We start from the raw sequence: 20,099 nt of genomic DNA on the forward strand, positions 1-20,099 counted from the left end.
TATATAAATCAAGCTTCGGTCATTTTATGTCCTCAGGCATTGGTACCGCCCCCTGCCACAGGCCGCCAGGATACAAAGTTGTCCCTGAAGACATGCTCTCTCTGCTTTGTTCACCAGTCAAGAACTGAGCCTGAGACATAATCAGTGCCTAAGAAAGTATAGATTCTGAGTTTCTTCCCACAGGAAAGCAGTTTGGGGAAGAACACAAGAGACAGACTGTCCCCTGGGTCTGTCTCGTTTATTTCCTTTTCTCTTTAAGAGGAAGGAGAAACCACAGACTTCCCTATCCCCTACCCTGTCCCTTGTGCTCACAGGCGTCAACGCCGGCTCTCAGCTTGATTTTATTAGCTGGGTTTAACCTAACTGGCCCCCGATGTTCCACTATCACTCGTTTCCCAGTGGCTGATGGCTGCGGCTTCCCACCTGGCAGCCCAGAGTCCGACTCTCTTAGGTGTCTTTGCTCCGAGTTGCACCATCTCTGCCCATCAAAGTGGCCTCAGATGTTTGGTTCAACTTCATATTCATCAGACGGAAACACAGGTCCCCAGAGTGCCTGAGCGGTGACAGGTAGCTTCTATCATTTCCTTAGTGGCTGGAAGCCAAACCACAAAGCTGTGTGGACTCATCTCAGAACTACTGTTTCCTCTCACCGTGACTGGCATTGAACTACTGAGTGTCCTAACATCCTCACCCCTGTGACCATAGGCACAGGACTCGGTGTCACAATGATCTGGGCCCGTGGCACCGTCTTTGCACAGGTCACTAGCAGGCTCCATAATCTCCTATCCATCCGTCTGGGACCCCTTCTGGTTCAAGCCCAGCAATAGTCTGGTTCCCTAACCAGCTTCTTCCCTTCGTCGATTGCCTAGATTATTAACTCCTACCTCCATGTGTCAAATTAAATAGGAAGGGGAGTGGATTTCTGCTCTGAAGAAGGAGCACTCAAGGTTGGAGACTAAGGACATGGCACTCTTCAGTGCTTGGTACCTCAGAAGGACACGGCACATCATTTCTGACAACATGATCGTTCTGTAGCCGTACATGGAGCGTTGGGAACGTGTTACAAATGGGGGGGGGGTCACAGGTGCTCAGCCTCACATGGCTCATTTCATCCTGATGGGGGCTGGAGCAGTCTGTGGTCCACTCTCTGCATCATCTGTCTCTCATCCGTCAGTCCATCATCACGGCACCAAGGGGGCTCCAGGACATTGATGATAAACACGGGATTCATACTCAAGACAAAGCCATTTAAGAGGGGAGAGCGTGTTTTCACAAGAAGTTGCCTCTTCGTTAACGGTACATGGCGATGCTTCCTAGGCTATAACTCAAGACAGGGGAGGTAAGGTGAGTCTGAGACAGACAGGGAAGGGGTGACTGGGTAGATGGGGGCGGGGTTTGTTAACCAGCTAAGGAAATCGTGGAGCAGGACAAGAAGAGCTGAGCTGAAACATCCAGAGAACTGCAAAAGCCTCTCTCCAGGGGGCTGAGATCATGAGCTTTTCACTCATGAACCGTTAGTCCAATAGGTCATCCCACTGGACATTCCCAGTATAGCAGATGCTGCATCGAGAGAGTAAAGGAAACGCGGAAACCACTCCCATAACCATGGGTCATGTCTGAGTGGAGACCACAAGCAGACCAGGCAGGGCTGCAAGGAAAGAGCTGGTTCTACGGGGCTGGTAGGTAGACACCGAGAATAGAGCTCGGGAAAAGCCTTCCCGGGGCAGGAATAGCCCATGCAGACACCTCTGTGCCAACAGCTCAGCACGTGTGGACACTCACGGTGGACAGAGCAGCCGCAAGGGGGCCGACCTTGCGTGTGGCTCCACCAGCCCATCTTAAACAGAGAAGGGACCCAGACAGCACATGGTGCGCAGGGTAGGGTGGGAGGAGTTCCAGGAGTAACTGGGACACGCTGGGGGGGTTCTAAGAGAAAAATGACTTAACAGACGCACGTTTCAGTGAAGTCACCACGTGAGCCAGCACAGATGTCAAGACGCCAATCATGTGACTACTGCCAATGTTCAGGGGAGACACGCTGGGTCCTCAGAAGGTGCCCAGAACAAAAGCCACACTTTTAGTGTTTAGAATCAACGGGTTGGTGGTTGAGACTGTAGCCCCACCGACAGACAAATTGCCTGCTATGCACCAGTCCCCAAGCTCAATCCCCAGTAGTGTAAAAATAATATTAACAATAATGATAAAACAAAAGTAATGCCCAAACACCTGTCACAGTGAGTCAAACCTTTCTTTACGTCTCTAAAATCCATTATTTGATTGTGTATGTGGATGCGGGAAGGAAGCAACCATTGTGGGAGAACAGCCCTGATTGACAGGGCCAGCCTGAAAAGATGACACTTTGATGGAGATACATATGCCAGATGGGAGGTTAGCCTCTGAGGTCAACACCCTCAGAAAGGTCAGAAGGGAAGGGGGACAGCTCGCTGGAGAAGTATCATGGCAGGTTAGGAACAGAGCCACATGCCGTGTTCCAAATGGACATTCATTTCCAATCTGTCTGTGACCAGGATCGGCAATGCCTTGGAAGGATCCGCCAGGTTGTCCAGGACAACCATCACATCAAAGACCAAAAGAATTGGGCAGGGAGAAAGATGGGATGGGAAGAACAATAAACAACCCTGGAGATAATTTATAGCCTGCTTTTATGAATTTTCCTATACTCATACATTTAAGTAGTTTAAATGGGATTGGCTCACACGGCAGGGGGATGATGGTCTTGCCAGAAGCCGTAGATAGCCAAGCAAAAGCCCAGTGTCAGGTATGATACCATCCTTCAAGTTGTTAGTCAGGCAGTCCCAGAGACTACCAAACCAACAGAGGCTGTTGCCGTGGCTCTTGGCTGCCCAGCAGAGCTTGAAAGTAAGGTTCTGTGGATGGAGACACCACCTACTGGTCACAGGAATTGACGAAATCAAGCTGTTACTGGCCTGGAGGCCTTCCTCTCTGATGGATAGCTTTTGCAGTACCAGAAGATGCTAATGCAGACTGCCAGGGAAGAAAACGACCAACCGTAGGACCCTATCTGTGAACCCTATAAGCTACAATAACAACTGGCTGGGCAAGATATGCCCATGGGTACAGCAGTGGCGTGAGTGCCTTGGGGAGCAACCAATGCTCTCTGACTGCATTTAAGGCTTACTCAATAAGAAGAAAGTCAATCCTGCTGCTATAAACCTGGTCAAGATCCTGGGCTAGAGAGGATAGACCCAGACTCTGGAGGAGAACCTACTACTATCATTTTGCTAAGTTGATACAGTATCCATCTGCCTTCTAAATATTTCCTTCATGCAAGGTTCAAGGCACATCCCAGGAGAAGGAGCAGAAAGGTCATACATACAAGCCAGGGGACGGGGAGGACTCTGTGAGTTGATGGGTGCCTGCCAAACATGACAAGGATGCCACATCCATGAACTCTTAACAACTGTGAGAGTCTTCACAGGAATGTCACTAGATCAAACCAGTCAACGTCGCTGCATGGACAGGGTAAGGGCTCCCAAGGCCCCACTTTCGACTGAGGAGCTACAGGCAGTCCATGGCTGCTGATGGAGGGTCAGTGATTTTTCCAGGGATGTGGTTGCTAAAATGTGGCCCATGTCCTAGTGGATGACCCTACAACCATGTGCATATGAGGAACGTTAACTGAATTTGGTTTAAAAAAAAAAAAGCATAGCCCAAGAGGCATGTCATTCAAGGGGTGAGTGAATAGAGAGATGTGGAAGGGGCTTGGTGTTAGTTAGCTCAGGACTTGGATGAGTCACCAGGGAGAATTTAGCTCTTGAGTTTATGAAATTGAGCAATCCCAAATCCCTTTTGGAAAATTGCCATGATTGCCTAAATAGGACTCTGATGTAGGTAATAGCAGTCCACTCTGGTAAGAGAGAGAATAAGCCGAACACAACAGGGTCTTCCAGAACTACACTGCCCAGGCTTAGGATGCATGTCTTCATCACTGCTCAAGCTTTGGAGATCCTCTCCTCTCCTCTCCTCTCCTCCTCTCCTCTCCTTTCCCCTCCTCCTCTCCTCTCCTCTCCCCTCCTCCTCTCCTCTCTTCCTCTTCCCTCCCCTCCTCCTCTCCTCCTCCCTTTCCCTTCCCTCCTCTCCCCTCCTCCTCTCCTCCCCCTCCCCTCTCCTCCTCCTCTCCTCCTCTCCTCTCCTCCTCTCCTCTCTTCCCCTTCCCTCCTCTTCCGTCCCCTCCCCTGCCTCCCCTCCCCTCCTCTCCTGTCCTCTCTTCTCTCTCTTCTCCTTCCTCTCATACCCCCATCCCTCCCTTCTGTTCAGCTCCCCCCTGCCTTTATTTTCTATTTCCTGCAAACAGACACCCACATCCCTCTGTGGAAAAGCTAGCTTACAGATCTCCACGGCCAGCCTACCACTCTGCAGCAGCAGCAGCACACGGATGGCCCCACCCTATTCTGACGCCCTGACACCACAGTGACTTGGGGGAAAGGAGGCTTACGTGAAGCCCTGGCCGATGGTCACACTCAGTAAGCAGGGGAAGAAACTGGCTCTGCAAAGATTTCTGAGCAAAACCCCTACTAGCACAGTTGAGACTTGGTGTAAGGAAATAGCAGCTTAAACCCACAACAGGGTTATGACCAGACTGTCCCTCCCCTAGGACTTTTCTGGTCCAAGGACTGCACAGCCCCCTGTATGCATTGTTTAAGTCTCCCGGAGCCTCTTTGTAGTTCAGTCAGTCTTACGAAACTGCTGCTTGTCTTCCTTCAGTCGGAAGCCCGACCTTGTCTGAAATGTTACAAGCTAGGTGGGAATCAGAATGGGGCATGCGAGGGCTGTGGGTGGCTTTGGCAGTATGTGTCTCTATTAAGTAGACTCGATTTAGTACCAGATAAAGAGAAAGACAAAATTAGAACCGTGGTTGTCAGAAATAGTCTCCATCTGGCACTGTAATTACACACTGTCTTGACCTGAGCAATCCTTGCTGTTCCAAATGCTGTTTCCTTCGGAAAGAAGATTTTTAAAAGACGCCGTAGACAAAGGGTTAGGAAATAGGTAGCTCCAACTATCCTCCGCACCTTTTAGTCAAGGAAGTCGTATCCTGCATCTCTATTCTGGTTCTGCCTTTTATAATTAAATGAAACCTCTAGCCACCCAGTGAATGTCACCCCTTGACAGCAGGATAAACAGAAGAGATCTCCGGGTCCATTCACGCTGGTGACATCAGACACTATTTCAATGGGAGCGTGACTCAGTATCCGCCTTGGAGCCCTCACTCCGGGTTGCTGCCTGCACAAGGCATTTTCAGAGACCCACGGTGCTCTTTATATCAACCCTTGACTTCACCTTCAGTGTCAACAGGAAACTGTATAGGGCTCTAATCTCCCCAGGACAGCACTGCCAGGGAGCCGGCTTCTGTGTGGTTGGATGGCGCCACCTACTGGCCACTTGTATTCTCCTCTCGCCCTCTTCTATTTTGTTTTTGTTTTTTTTGTTTTGTTTTTCTGTTCTGGTATTTGGTGTGTCCTCTAACTTCACTGAGACCTTGCTTTCAGCTTTTCTACTCCACAGATGCAGCAAGCTGGGCTGATAAGCGAATGAAATCCCCATCTGATCCGCTGACATTAAGGCTCTAAGATTTTATGGTTGGCCGGGAAGTCATGGTCAGATGCCAGGTTGCCATGAGGACTCCGTCTCCTTGAACCCTGCCCTACATGGTGACACGGGCCTCCCCTCCTTTGCCTCAGCCCTGATGCTGTGCAAATCATCACTCCCAGACACCTTCCCCATTTCCTCAAAGGACTCCTGCATGCCTAGGTATCGGAAAGAATGGATTGCGTTTAAACAGAAAATGACACTGACTGTCACTAAACATAACAAGTGCCTTATGTACATTTCATTGGACGCACAAGCTGAAATTAGCCTGTCAGGATCTGCCCATTGCAGATGCCAGTGTGTCAAGTGACACAATTAGCTCAAGAGAATAAAGAGCAGGCTTGTCAGAGAGCTTCTCTTCTTGGTTCCATCCCATCATGTGCCTGGCTTAATTCAAATTCTTCCCATGCTTGGAGGTATGTGTGTGTGTGTGTGTGTGTGTGTGTGTGTGTGTGTGTGTGTGTGTGTGTACTCCCATCATGTGCCTGACTTAATTCAAATTCTTCCCATGCTTGGAGGGATGTGTGTGTATATGTGTGTATGCATGTGTGTGTGAGTACATGTGTGTGTGTGTGTACTCCCATCATGTGCCTAGCTTAATTCAAATTCTTCCCATGCTTGAAGGTATGAGTGTCCATGTGTGTGTGTGTGTGAGTGCACACGTGCACACACATACACACACACTCACATGCATGTCCTGTCCAAACTTCAAAACAATCACTCAGGGGAAAGCTGGGGTAAATTTGGCATTTTTTAACATAAAGGTCCTAAAATGCTTTTTCTCCCTTTTTACTTTATTTCTGCAAATGAGAATTTATCAAAGGCTGAGTCCCAGTCCTTTGTGATTAAAAACAAAGTGTGCCAGTGGAAAAATATGTAAAATTCACATTGCTGCTGGAGATATCAAAGCTTGGGAATGTTGACCAGAATGACTAATTCCCATCAGCTCTGAGGCTTCAGGACACCGTCTTAGAAAACAAGGTGTCAGAAACGTGTGTCTGAGATGCTGGGGAGGGGGGTGGAGCGTGAAGGGGTTCTCCATGGCATTCCCCACTTCTAACAAAAGGCAGCTTGTAATCTAACCCTTTGGAAAGCAGCTTCAATGTAGCCCACTCTAACATGAGTGTCTGTTACAGAGTAACACCACCCAGATGTGAGTTCCACTCTAACATGAGTGTGTATTAGAGAGCTAACACGGCACAGAGGAGAATATTCAGCAGCTCGAGCGGCATTGGTGGTGCATGCCTTTAATCCCAGCACTCGGGAGGCAGAGGCAGGCGGATCTCTGTGAGTTCGAGGCCAGCCTGGTCTACAAAGTGAGTTCCAGGACAGCCTCCAAAGCTACAGAGAAACCCTGTCTCGGAAAACCAAAAAAAAAAAAAAAAAAAAAGAACCGAGACTGTCCTGGAATCAACTCTCAAGTTGAGTTAGTCAGCTTTCTGCCAGGTAACAGGACACCAGAGACCAACTTAAGGCAAAGAAGGGTTGTGTTGGTGTTTACATGCCTGGTTTTCTGCTCTGTGGTGGTTGGTTGTCCTGGTTGCCTGTGTTGAGGAGTAACATTCATGGTGGGGGGTGCATAAAAGCCTTTACCCCCGGCCGCTGGAAAGCAAAGCAGTGAAGAGTCAGTTCCAACGTCCTCTTCAAAGACATGCCCCCAGCGATCTCTCTTCCCCCTTGAGGCCCCACCTCTTAATGGCTCCATCATTTGCTCATCCGATGGGGACCAGTCCTTTAAGATGTACCTCAAAGCCATGGGCGAGGACTGCTTTGAACACTCTTTCAATAATGGAGGGACACGTGTCAAAGATAAAACTGTCAATAGGATGGGTAGCCGCAGCTGGTTGTGACGCGTAAGCCTGGATAGGAGAGCAGGGTAACCAGAGCTTCAGGAGGAGAGCTGGAGTTACAGTTCCCTGATTCTGATACATTCTTCTCTTGTGATGCCCTCCCTCCTCTAGGGGGGGTGCTGGCTGCTTTTCATGTTCAGAACCTTGAGATGGATCTGCTTGGGGAGCCTGACTTCTGGGAACGAAAATAGGAAAGGAGGCGCCACGCCATAAAACGTCTAAAATAGCAACTGCTTCATATTGTGGGACAGATAGCCTGTGTTCTGTCGTGTGTGCTTTTGACTACATTTAGTTCTGGTATGCATTCTTAGCAGCTGCAGAACACACGGCACCTGTTCCAGGGACACATGTTCATAATTTTGACAAGTCTCTATGCCACTATGGACATTATGGATCATGAGTGCACAGAGTCCCCCCCTCCTTCGACCACTTCAAAATCCCGTCTTCCTACTTCTCCCTCTTCTCTGTCCCAAGGCAAAGGAGAATCCAGTGCCCAATCACTATAGATAAACACGCATTCCTCCATACTTTCGTATAAGGGGTTTTTGTTGTTTCTTTCACTCTATACAATCATCCTAAGGTTCATCGAGATTGTGGCAGTCAGAGTTTAATCATTTTTATAGCTACTCTTTCACTGGGGGAAATTTCCACAGCTCCTCTTCCTGCAGTGGACATTGGGGACATTGGGGATACGGACATTGTCCCAGACTGCAGCAAATAAAGTCGCTGTGTGCAAGTCTTTGCATGTATACACCTTCAGTTTCTTAGGTAAATACCCAAGAACAGTGGACGTCATGGATACATGTCTGAAGATTCTGAGAGTAGGTCAAGCCTCCTGTAGTGTCGTGTGAGGCACTATTAGGTCCCATGGCATGTGAGTTACGGAGCTCATCATCCCTCTGAGTGGTCTTCAGCACTGCGTCCACACTCCTTCATACCAAACTTGACCAACACATGCCTTCCTGTGGTCTAAACCTGCCTTTCCCTAAAGTGCTGGCCATCCCTGGATGAGCTCATGCTGTGGTTTCCTTTATGTTTCCTCTGTGACAAACCTCATAATCATTCACTAACAACATTCCTGGCTTCACAATCCTGACTTGTAATTATTTTGCATAAAAAAATGAGAATTGTTTTTCACCAATCTCCATCACTTGCTGGTAGAACATTAAACGTGTGTTTTACCATAAATTATTCATAAGAAGACGCAGTTTAGTAAAAATCAACCAAAACTATATTTCAATTTTATGCCCAAATATATCCGTGGAAAGGAAGTTTCCAAACACCAATTTGTTTATCACAGCAAAGATGTGTTTTTTCTGAGAAACATGTTTTCTCATGAAAGTTGATCTAAAATGAGCAACACAACCCTTAAATCGTTTTGCAAAAGAATTAGCTCTTACTATATTTACTTTTAAAACCTATTTACTTTTAGGTGCAATAACCTAGAAGTTACAGATATTTTTTTGTCCTCCCATACCAATTTTTATGCTTTATCTCATCATAGTTGTCACTTTTATAACATGTAAGGGGTATGGTCTTACTATCCATTCATTTCAAAAATTTTCAAAACTAATTGGGTCAGAATATAAGGAAGATAACCAAATAACATTGGGCAAACATATTTCTATACATACATAGCATTTATATATGTGTATGGACATGTAAGCTAGAAAGAAAAAAACAGGTATAGTTTCTAATTTAAAAAAAACATTACAGATGATTTTCCTCCTCCGGTAGCATACAGAGCACCTTCCGGCGCAGTGGGAGCTTCCAGAAGAGTACTAATTTGGCTTGACCATGTTCTTCCACATGAGCAGAAAAGCAGCCATCCATCTTACCTACCTGTGCACCCTGAGAGCTGCGGCAATCTCCAGCCCAGCAGGATGTGTGCATTGGCACAGGAGTGAGCCAAACGTTCTGCTGGATTTAAGTCCCAACCCACAATCTGAAACCCACGCCAGACCCCATTACCAAGCCAACAACCAACGTCTGCACAGGCCACAGGCCCTCGGGGAGAACCGACTACTATTCTTCCGCTAAATGGGCACGGTATTGAACCAACCCCTTACGAGTTTCCATCGCACCCACAGATTAGTGTGTCCCGGTCCTCATGAGAGAAGCTTCTTTCTGCAGGAGACGGTGGGTGTTGACACAGGGATCCACAACTGACCAAGGTGCCAAGAAGACACTCGTGCAGGGGCAGACGGATGCCCAGCCCTAAGTACAACCTGTCTATACCACACCTCTCCTCCCAAGGCTCAGAGACCGCTGCTAAGGAAGGGATGGAAAGAATGTCAGACGCAGACGTGGTGGGTGACTATGAGGTAGCAGTGTCGTCCCGTTCCCCATCCCCCGTCCCCCACGAGGTAGCTGGGTCACGCACACAGGAACTCACGGCAGTTGTGACAGCATGCACGAGGTCTGTGCAAATCTGAACAAACTCCAGCGCGAAAGTGCAAACGTGGAGATGGGGACTGGGTTCGATCCCTAGGCAAGGAGATACCAGCAAGAGACAGCTGCTGGGGGAGGGAGAGACGGAGAGATGGCTCTCTGGTTCTCCAAGAGCGCAGTCCCTGGTAAGTCAACCGCGCCTCTGAGGGAGGCCACACATCCAAGAGCATTTGGGAAGCACAGAGTGAACATGGTGGGGTTTTTTTTGTTTTGTTTTGATTTGATTTTAAGCCACAAAGCTGTATGGGAAAGAGGAGGGGGACCTTGGAGTACTCGAGAGAAAAGAGGATGAAAATTATTCACAGGCACACAGAACTCTCAAAGAACTAGTAAGTGTGTGTCCTAAAATGATTACAGATACGTAAACCTACTAAGTGGGAGTATACCCATTTGGAAGCTTCCGCTAGTCCCCTCTCTCCTTAAACGCAATTTCCCTACCCGTATGTAAAATCAAACTGTTGGTTTGAAACATTCTGACTAAACCAACAAACTTAACAAGCAATAGATCCTCACACTTCTGCAATATGCTTTCTGACTGCTCACCAATCAGCCGTCTGTCCCCTCTTCTAAAAAAACACCGCTTCGCAAGAGCTGCTCGGGAGGTTCGTTCAGCGCCGTTAAATAGTTTCATTATCACAGAGACAAACTAGAGGAATGAATTGTTCATGAATGAAGCAGCCTTTACAGACAAGTGCTGAGTCGGGGATGCAGTGGCTGTTGAGCACAGAGAGGAAGCCAGTCTGGCGTCTGGAGCTGAAGAAAGGCCAGTGAGGTGGAAATGAGTCTGCTGGAGGAGGGACAGGAAAAGGAGCCCGAAGTGTGCTTTAAAAATCACACACCCTGAAAAAAGTCTATCTCCTGCCTAGTTCTCAGCTTTGGGACCGTCCCTCCAATGCTGGTTTTTAGAGAGCTGCTAAAACTCCATCCTCAGCAGGGCAGGGTGTGCTTCCTTCAGAGAGAGCTGGGAAACCAGCTGTTTCCCTGAAATTACCAAAGCATCATTAGCAAACATCCCCCCCCCCAGAGAGAAGAAAATAAAATACATACAATAATGTATGGTAGCTTACTACTGATTGGCTGTAAGTGAAACACGGGGTTCTGGGAGGAACACTTCCGGTTAATTTCCAGTGTTGCATCATGCACACCAACTATTTTATACTATGAAGTGTCTTCGAGTTAAAGAAATTAAATACTCTCCTTGCCAGCTAGCTGTTACTGAAAGATATAATTAATATTTTGATGGAACTTGTACAAAATTCATTCGAAACGCAAACTCCGTGAGCATCAAGGGACTAAATCTGCTGCTGCCTGCAAGCATTTATGAATAAATGGTTGGAGCCAGTTCTCTTTGACATCTTAATTTGATCAAATTTTGTTATTTGGCTTCAACTCAGAAGCAGAGAATGCTTATGTGCTGGTTTCTTGATCACACAATTAAAGATAAAATTTGTATCTAAGACTAGATTAGGTTTTTTTTTCCAGAGTCCTCCTCTGAATTATAGCAAATTTGGGTAATACAGGAAAGTAAGAAAAGAGAGAGAGGGACTCTCCTATAATCTACCAAAGATTAGAGCCATATTTTCTAATTATTATTTATTTTAATTGCATCTAGGTATTTTATTGCATTAATAGAATGGGCTTCATTTAAACAGCTCCTTTAAAATATTGCACTGTTTTTACACCATTCTAGTAATATAAGCCTGCCTTCCTCTGATCTTAGATACAACCATGGAATAAAATCTGTGCTCATTTAAATGAGTATGGGAAGTTGCTTTTCAGGTGTGCTCATTTGCAAAATCTGCATAGTAACTAGCAAACCAACAGCCCCCCCAAAAAAAATCCCCTTGCTAAAATCAAACTGCCTAAAGTGGTTCCATGCAAGCCGATTGTCTGTTAGAGCTCCAACCTGAGGGATCCCCATGACTAACTTTAACAGCCAGCTGGAATACTCAGGTTCACACCCAGCCCTCCTCCACCAGCCAGCAAGGACAAAGGACTTGACTCTCACAGCCTAACCCACCACAAGCCGGAAACTTTCCTGCTGAGCTTGGCTTCACTGCCACACTGAAGGCAGTCCTTTGGAACCAGCCATGAGGGTATAGATCCTCTACAAATGTTCTTCTCACTGCTGCTCCAGGCCAGCTAAGGCTGTGATTGTCTCCATCCTGAGAGCAAGGGCCTCTGAACCCCTCCTCCCTGCATGTCACCCACTGCTCCTCCCCTTGAAACCTGGGTCTCAGGAGATCCGACTTCCTCCGCCGATACCCAAGATTTCTGGCATGTTCCTTTAGTGGCACCCTTCAAGCTTATCCCCTCCAGTCTCTCAGTGAGCCTAACCACACCCACAGAAAATCCCTGATGGTAGAGCATTTCTCTGCTCCCATAGCCACGCCCCCACCCCACCCCACCGCACCCCACCCCTCCCCCAGAGGACTAGTCAGGGGCAAAGCCAACATCCCCTTTACATGCAGGGACATCCTTCGGGGAAAGCAGCTGTTGTTTTAAATTCTCAAAACTCTGGGGAGATGGTTCCAGTCAAAGCACTTGCCAGGCGAGTGTGAAGATCAGACCCTGGAGCCCCCAAGCCCCAATAAATACTAAGCAGACTTGAAGGCTCATCTGTAACTCCAGCCTCAGGAGGAAGGGGAGGCAGAGGATGGCCACAGCAAGCAGCTAGCAAGAAGAGCCAGATCAGCGGGCTCTGGGTTCGACGGAGACACCCTGTCTCAAAGAATACAAGTGGGAGAACAACGAGGGATGATTCTTAATGTCAGCCTACATCCACCGACCGCAGGACCCCACGTGCACATGCGTGCGCCCACACACATGCGAGCATGCATGCATGAGCGCGCGCGCAAACACACACACACACACACACACACACACACACACACACACACACACACACACACTGCTTTCCAAAGCAGTCTTTGGCAGTACTTCATCCCACAGATGACCAAAACTGCATACTTTATTCTTCCCATCTAAAAGAGCCTGTCTTGATTCACAGGGCATTTCCGGTCACACACGGAAGGTCACATGTTCTCCCGATACAGGTAGAAAAATCACCAATGTAGCTTTAGAGAGATCACTAGATTACTCAGGGCCAACAAAACTCTGCCTGTAGTTACTTTTATTTTCTGTTAATTTAGGAGCTCATGCTGCTGCTGCTGCCAACGAGCTCAGGAGAGATGCAGGGAGGTTAAGTGACTTCCTGCTCCTCCATAGTATCCAAGATTGGTTCTTAGCACCCAGGACAGACAGCTCACAATTTCCTGTAACTCCAGCTCCAAGAGATCTAATGCCCTCTTCTGGCCTCTGCCGACACCCACATATGTGCATATAAATAAAAAGTAAAATTAAAATTATTTTTTAAAAGTGTTAAAAGTCAGTACTGTTTCAATGTCTGGATCTCCAGGTAAACACACTGAGGACTCAATTTGAGAATCACAGTCGTGCAGCTCAGCTGTACTATGTGTTTCTGCATGCATATATGTGCACATGCATATGGGTGCAGGAGAGACAATAACACCAAGAATAACCTGTTAGTTGAGTTAGTTTTTTTTTTTTTATGATGGCCCCTTGTAGCCAGGTGTGTGAGTTTGTCTGTGTAGTAGTGCTCTTTATACTTAGACATTCCTGCCTTCTTACACAGACCTAGAGAGAAATGACCTCCAGCCCTACAATTTCTACTTGGGGCCAGAACTAACTGGTAGAGGGAGGAGACAGTCTGGGGAGCAGACCCGCAGCTCTGGGGTCCCAGCCAGCAGGAAGAATAAGGCCCTACTGTCCTCCTCTTCTAGATCCTTCCGCTGCTCACCGCCACACCACAGGCAGTAGCGGCAGGTGTGAAAGGCCTCTGGAATGGTAAGACAGAGGCTGGGGAGCTCCAAGATAGACATTAATTAGAATGCAGCCCCTCGACCAGACCACCGAAGACCATCCGTGAGTAGAGATGCTCAGGGCATCCTGGATTAAAATTATAACAGGCGTCTCAGAACACTCACTTTATACACAGGCAAATCTGCCTGAGAAGTGACGCTGCCGCCTTCCTGTCTCAGCACCAATGTTTCCTGAGGCATCATCCAGGCCCCGGGAGGAGAATAAAAATGCAAATCCCACAGAAAGGTCCCTGTGTGCCAGTTCTCAAAGGATAAGGCCTGGCTCGAGTCCCTGGTCCAGCATGCACCAGCACACGGAAGTGCTCCATGGGAAAGTTCCAAAGGTCCTTGTTTGCCTCCCAACATAGGAAGCACACTTCTGGGGATCCGTGGTGGAACACTGAAAAGTACTGTAAAACAGGCTGCCCTGACACCTTGTGGCTAACACAGAGAAGAAGAAAAAACGATCTCTCACTCCCGGGATGGACACACCAAACAGAATCTTTAGTTTCAGAGAGTGATATCCGGATTTCAAATAGAATATTTCAGAAATAAGAAGGGTGTGGCAGAGCCTTGCAACTGGGCCCAGTGTCAACAACCTTCATGGTGTCCCATGAAGAATTATTTGTAACTCAATAACAACCTTCTTTATTTGCTTTATTAATTGGATTTTCTGAGTCATGCTAGTTTGACCATATGGTTTAATAGGTTCTGAGAAGAAAAGTGTGCTGTGACTAAAAGAACTTTTGTCATTAACTCTCACCACTAAATAGCGACCATGGACACAGGGACAGTGTGTGTGTGTGTGTGTGTGTGTGTGTGTGTGTGTGTGTGTGTGTGTGATGTATAATATGAATACCCACACACACTCTATCTAAAACATCCCATAGATTGACTCCTGCCACTGGTTCTCTTTGCCTCTTCCTGACATCTTTCACACCAAGATTTTGAGATTCATCCCTGTGGTTATATGAATCAGTAACCTACTACTGAGCAGTATTTCCACATAGATATGTACTAGAATGGATAACTATTCCTTGTCTGGGGGGCATGGGGATTATGGAAATGCAGGCAGCTAGAAAGAAGCCTGTGAGTGAGTGTGTGTGTGTGTGATTAATTACCAAAGGACCAAAAATATGACACATTTCTCATTTCTGCTGGTAAAGACTCAGGAGCATATCCAAGAGCCTGAGATAAGACGCTGGTGACTTTACATGAAGCTGCTGGTCCTCTCCCAAGTGGCTGCCTGGCTTCACTCTCTTCCTAGCGAAGTACAGTAGCGGCTGTCCAACTCCCCCACCACAATCATCCCTCTGCCTCCAGCTGTTACGTGGGTGTGGCTGTGACTTGCTATGACTGTTTCATTGGATGCTGCCAGCTCACTACGCTCCTTGGTTAGATGCTGAGAGCTCATTACCCTCTTTGATTACTGCGCTGTCTTTTCAGGTGGTGACGCAGTGTCTCACGGGTGACATCCTTCCGTCTCAAGGGTTCCACCTCCCGCCTCCACTCTCTCACAATTCTCTTTCATTCAGAGCCTGGTTATGATGTTTATACACTCCATGTTAAGGCCTTTTCATTCCTGGGTCTGTTTGTGCAGTCTGGTGTGTCCCTTATCCCTTACAGGTCACAGTTTTGCTTTCGATGGTGGTAGCTTTGGTGTTTGTGCCATGCTAGAGATGGACCTCAGACCTTCAGCATGCTAAACAAACACTCTAGCCCTGAGCAGCAGGCTCAGTCCGGCTTTTCCTATCGAATTCTAGATGCCGTGACATGTCACCTTGCTCAGGTGCTTGTGACAGACTGATGCTTTGACTCTCGTGTCACCATGGGCTGGTTCCTGAGTGCCCTTCACTCCCAAGCTCCTTCAGCCTGAGACTCACATTCCAGCCATCACGAGTACCCAGTAGGTCTCGAGACTCATGGCCTCACAACCAGCCCTGTGTGAGTTCTGAGGACTGCCCACCTCCTGAGTTCAGTCATTCTGAGGTCCCTAGTGTTTCACATTGCACGAGTGCAGGCATTAAGTGTAAGTGGATGCCTGACGCCGTCCTTTGTCTCCTCCAAGTCTCCAAAACTCTGCCTGGCAATTTGTGACCATGTTTGCCCCTCCAGGTACCAATATGAGTGTTTCTGGCCTAGTGAGGCCTCTCACTTCTGACCATCCACACTGCTACATCTACCCCTTCTCTAGGGGATTAACTATCACCCACCTGTTCTCTAACATCTGATGTCAGTTGGTTCATCATCTTTATAGCAAGAGAGTCAATCTGGCCCTGGATAGCCCATTAATCATAGGACGTCCCGGGTTGTCAGCCTTTCCAACTCAGTGAAAACCTTTGTGTGTTATGACCCTGCAGCTGCTATGCCATATTACTGATGGGGTCCTCACTCTGTAACCCTTGCTGGCATTGAACTTGAAATGTTTCTTGCTCACCCTCCTGAGTGCTGGGACTACAGGCTACACCAGTAGTTCTCAACCTCCTAGTGCTGCAACCCTTTAAGACAGCGCCTGGAGTCGTGGTATTGCCAATCATGAAGTTTTCAACGCTACTTTGTAACTGTGATTTTGCTACTGTTGCGAATCCTGATGTAGATACCTAATATGCAGAGTATCTGTTTGCAACACCTGTGAAAGGGCCATTCAACCCTAAGGGGGTCACGACCCACTGCTTAAGATTAGACAAAACATCCCACTCACTGGTGAGCCTGGGAACCAACATCTGGAATGAAGGTGCAGGTAAGACTGCACACCTCACTGAGGTCTTGGGGGACAGCTGTTCTCAGCCCCTACTATTTAGCACTTTCTGACTGTTTATCACATGGAGACATTCATCTCTCTCTCTTTATTCTGTGGACTGATTAGAAACACCAAGGAAATAGAACCATGGTCTGTAATGGTTCTTGAATCAGAGCATGACACCCTCGTGACTGACAGCTCTGCCTGTGTCTTAGACTGGAAAACCACCGATGCACTAAGCCATCTGAATGGCTGAGAGAGACAGAGTCTGTGGAGCAGAGTTCACAGGAATGCCAAGGCTCCCATCTGAACAGAGCAAAACTGAAGCACGATGAAGTCTGTGTCACACAGGTCAGCACGCAGTGGCACAGAGGGTTTTCCTCTGATAGACTGGAGGGAGTTACAAGTGTGTGAAGACCTTGGCCTGGGCACATCACTTTCACTAGAATGTGTACAAGTAGATAATACGGGCTGGACTGGGACCTGTCCACCAGGAGGTGTGTACAGGACTTTGTGAAGGTTTCAGTGGGGCCCTACTTGGGGAATCCAACTCTCCTGCAACAGGAAATCTTCAAACTTGCTTTTGTTTATCTTCAGAGAAAGGTTCTCATGTACAACCCCAGGCTGGTCCCCAAAAGAAGTCTCTATCTATCTGTACGTAGCCAAGGGTGACTTTGAACTTCTAGTCTTCCTGTTTCCACCTCCAGAGTTCTGGGATCGCAGACATGTGCCATCACCTGTTTTTATGTGGTTCTAGGGATCCAAGGCAGGTCTTCCCTCGTGCCAGGCACATACTCTACCAAGTGAGCTACCGTCTCAGTCCAGAAAATGATTTATTTTATGTGTTATTTTATTACTATTACAAATAACACAAGTAAAAAATGGTTTTTAGTATTTCTTCTAAATTCTCTAAATTACTAACTCCAAAATAAATTAGTAGGAATAAAGGCATGTATTCTTGGGTCTGAATGGTATATTTAATTTACACATGATATTGAAGGCAATTTAAAGGAATATTTCATTTCAAAAAGGAAGCAACTGGAGCCAGAGAAATGACTTAGCAGTTAAGAGCACTGGCTGCTCTTCCAGAAGAGCCCAGTTTGGTTCCCAGCACCCACATGGCGGCTCGCATCATTCCTAACTCCAGTCCCTGGGGATCCATCGCCCTCTCCTGGCCTCTGCAGGCACAGCATGCACATGGTAAATGAACACAGGCAAAACACTCACACACACAGGATAAATAAATGTAAAGGTACTTTAAAAAGAAGCAACTGATTACGAGAACATCTGCAAAGATCTCGTGGAGCTTGCAAGCATTTCAATTGTGCCTAAAGACGCTCCATTTTCTATACCTTTTATTCTTTTTGCAGCAAATGGAGACCGTTATGAAGATCTGCAACTGATCAAAATGCAAAGAACAAGTGACCATTGGGTGCCCAACCCCAGATGATACACCTGTAACACAACTCCTGCACCTAAGACCCAGGGGACATCGTGGAAGAGAGTGAAGAAAGACTGTAAGATCCTGTTTCTTCATATGTAACTATTGTAGGATCATGTTTCTTCATATGTAACTACTATAAGATCATGTTTCTTCATATGTAACTTCTGTAATATCATGTTTCTTCATATGTAACAGGGGAGTTACACTCATGAAATCTCAACATACGACTGCTTCAGCAAGACCTGGAAAGTGACAATATCAGTTGACATGCCATGGAACCCCACTTCTAGATGAAGAACTTCGGGTAACTAGCAATGGCTGAGAGATTAATCTCCTCCAGAGACAAACTCCCTGAAAGTCTACCCAATCCCGGTGTCTGTCCTGAAAACATATGCATACAAACCACACTAAATGCAATCGACTGTTTTCTTGTGTACATATGTATACATATATGTACCTATTTATATGCAATATAGGTGTACATGTAACATATATTACAATAACCAAGAATAAGAAGCCACGAATTTGCAGAGCAACATGGGAGAGACTGGAGGGGAGAAATGACATAATTATCTTTTAATCTAAAAAATTAAAAAACAACAACACAACCAAACTAAAGCAAGAACTCGAAGGAATGTCTACAAACTACCCCATGAAGTTTGTAAGCGTTTTCCATCATACCCATGAAGCAGTCAGCTTTTACAACCTTCATTCCATCTGCTACCTTTCCCATCCTTCGTGTCACTCTAGATGTCGCAACAGAAAGGGAGACCTGAGACGATTTCAGCTTTCACTCTAAAGTTTTTTTTTAGCCTTTGTCTCCATAGAAAGCCTGGAGTAAAGATGGAAAGCAGAGAGACTAAACAGGTGAGTGGGCAGACACAGGGTGGACCAGTCTGGGATGGCACAGGGTCAGACAACAGCAGAAACACATCCAGGTAGCATCCACCTGTAGGTACTCTGCCCGAGCCAAGCAGCCTGACCCATGAGCAACTGAGGGTCAACCTTGGCCTCCTGCATCCACAGTAGCGGGATATCCCCCTTACTCTCTAGGGAATGTGACCCAGGACTATGAAAGGGGCTGGAGGCTTGACAACCCCCTGCATTTCCAGCAAGAACAGCCATCTCTCAGAGAACTCTGTAAGTCAATAGACTCCCACGAAGCAAAGCAAGATTTTCAGGACGCAAAAGACCTGCCAAGATTCCCCAAAGTAGCCGCTCTTCCCAGTGTCGGGACTCAGTAGCGTCAACTCACATTCAGAAATCTGGCTGGTGGAAGGAGTTCACCTTCTGCCTCACGCTGCTGCAAACTGCCAGGAGCCACCCTCACAGCCTAGCCATAGGCAGACGGCCCCAGCCCTGCCTCCTCCACCCATGCGGAGCTAACCCACAGAGAAAGAAAGTAGCCCTAACTCACCTGCAGTGAAGTGTTTGAGGAAGACACGCCAGAGTGTCCTCTGTTCATTGTACAGGTCCGGGGGCGTTTGCAGGAGGGCATGGGCAGGATGGAGGATTGAGAGAGCTGCCTTCAAGGCACAGCCTGAGAAGATGACTATCCCCGGTGGCTCCTGGCCTCTTCCTCCTGCTGAAGAGTACTTGAGTGGCAAAGAGGCTCTAGCACACAGGTAGAACCAATCTGCTACTATGATGACTGCAGCTGAGGCCCTGGGCATGCCCGAGGGGCCCCGGGGCCAGGACCGCTGCCAAAGGTTAAGGTAGAGACCTCACCAGCTGTCCAGGGAAGAGAACTCTTGCATACCTACAGTGTTTTCTGCACCACCAACTCTGACAGCCAAGACCCGGGTACCTCAGCACGCTCGGGGGCTAAATAAAGCAGGACAACACAAGGATGCCCCTCCCTGTTACCACTGACCTGCTGTCAAGCCCTGAGAATCAAGAGACACACCAACACAGAACTAATTGTCTCTGGCAGCTTTAATGATTACTAACTAGGCTCGCATGTTACACTTCAATTTATAGATTTAATATCAATCTACAACTCAGCATCTCCCTCCCAAACACTTGGAGATGACTTAACAGACAGAATCTTGGTAAGGAGTAGAGATCCATGTACCAAACGGTGAGTCAGGGTTTTACAGCGG

The 20,099-nt window shown here is 47.4% G+C and overlaps 1 protein-coding gene across 16 annotated transcripts in view; it reads right to left on the reverse strand.

The window, feature by feature from the left end:
- CUNH6orf118 (chromosome unknown C6orf118 homolog) overlaps window positions 1-20,099 on the reverse strand; it is a 174,639-nt gene that overhangs the window by 127,520 nt on the left and 27,020 nt on the right. For 15 of the 16 annotated variants that reach the window (XR_005869442.1, XR_005869437.1, XR_005869443.1 and 12 more), the window contains one exon: window positions 19,415-19,582. The gene's annotated coding sequence lies outside the window, so the exon portion shown is untranslated. The remainder of the gene's footprint in view (window positions 1-19,414; window positions 19,583-20,099) is intronic. The other variant, XR_005869440.1, reaches the window with a different exon arrangement.

The sequence above is a fragment of the Mesocricetus auratus genome, unplaced genomic scaffold (assembly GCF_017639785.1).
Source record: "Mesocricetus auratus isolate SY011 unplaced genomic scaffold, BCM_Maur_2.0 Super-Scaffold_100018, whole genome shotgun sequence".
NCBI classification, from domain to species: Eukaryota; Metazoa; Chordata; class Mammalia; order Rodentia; family Cricetidae; genus Mesocricetus; species Mesocricetus auratus.